This window comes from Camelina sativa, chromosome 19 (assembly GCF_030686135.1).
Source record: "Camelina sativa cultivar CO46 ecotype springtype chromosome 19, ASM3068613v1".
Lineage (NCBI taxonomy): Eukaryota > Viridiplantae > Streptophyta > Magnoliopsida > Brassicales > Brassicaceae > Camelina > Camelina sativa.
This window is the reverse complement of record NC_141898.1, coordinates 11,584,937-11,586,438: the sequence shown is the minus strand read 5'-3', so window position 1 is coordinate 11,586,438 and position 1,502 is coordinate 11,584,937. Positions and strand designations below refer to the sequence as shown.

The 1,502-nt window shown below is 37.5% G+C and overlaps 1 pseudogene; it reads right to left on the bottom strand.

The window, feature by feature from the left end:
• Positions 1-488: 488 nt before the first annotated feature.
• LOC147920435 (uncharacterized) lies at positions 489-1,502 on the bottom strand (annotated as a pseudogene).

Here is a 1,502-nt window from a genome sequence, read left to right as displayed (position 1 = left end):
TGGGTGATCTCAGTAATGTGTAGGAACTATTGGTTCCCTTCACCCTTAGTTTCAATATGGAAACCATTCAAACGAATATCTTTGAAACTCAATAAGCTCCTTTTTGAGCTGGGTGAATATAAAGCATCTGGTATTTCAAGATGCGTGACCATAGGTAAAAGAATATGGGCCTAGCCGTAGCCTTCAATAAGACTAGCTATACCCGCGATTGTCCTAATATTGGCGTTTTTCAAAGTGAGATTTACAATATATCTCTTGTCCTTCAAAATCGTGTGGCTTGATCCACTATCAACAACAAGTATGTTCTTGTCCTCAATCATTTCTTAATATAGACAATAACCATGTTTTAGACATAAAAGGATAAAGCAAACGAATGTATATTAAAAATAACAAAATAATTAGATTTAAACCAAAATCATAATTCAATAAAATCCAAAAGCATAAAACATGGAAAATTAAAAATAAATCTAAACAATAGTTGTTGAAATTTAATTATCCTCTTTTAGGAAATCCGAAGTCTTATAATCCATTAGATCATCTTTTTCATGGTCGAAATCTCCTTCACCCTCAAGATGAACCAAGTTAGCTTCTGGATTCTTTTTCACAATCTCTTGATAAAGGTCAACAATGTGCTTGGGGTGTCATGCACGTCTTTGCCCAATGGGTCCCCATACCACATCTGTGGCAAATGAATTTGGTTTTGTGTTACGGTTTGAAAATTCTGCGGCCTCTACCTTGACCACGACCAAAATCGGATCGATTCCCACGACCTTGACCATCATAATGGTTTCCTTGGTAATTGCCACGACCACCACGTCCTCTACCATGGCCACGACCGTAATACTTGTCGCTATGGACGTAATTAGACTCTTTAGTCTCTTTAGGCTCTTTCTTGGTCATATCAGCTTTGTGGGCTTCTGTCAATGGGGTAGAACCAGGAGGTCTCATTGCACTGTTCATCAGCAATAACTCATTGTTTTGCTCAGCCAGTAGCAAACAAGAGATTAGACTTGCATATGTAGTAAATCTTTTTTCACGATATTGTTGATGAAGCATTATGTTATTTGTGTGAAAGGTTGAGAATTTTTTCTCTAGCAAGTCTTCCTCAGTAACCTCTTTACCACATAGTTTCAGGATTGAAACTATCTTAAATAGTTTTGAGTTGTACTCATCCACGGATTTAAAATCCTGAGATTCTTCCATTCGAACTGGGCTTTTGGTAAAAGCACCGTCTTTTGGTGATCATATCTATTTTTCAACTCTACCCAAAGGTCAAGAGGATTCTCAATGGTGAGGTACTGATTTTTTAGACTCGGTGCAAGGTGATGTCGTATGAGGAGAATCGCCTTATATCTTTCTTTTTCAGTGGCCTCATTGTTATCCTCAATGCATTCGCAGAGGTTCTTTGATTTTAGGGTAATCTTAGTATCCAAAGCCCATTGCAAATAGTTGTCACCATAGACATTAAGTGCAGCATACTGAAGATTGTCGATCTTTGACAT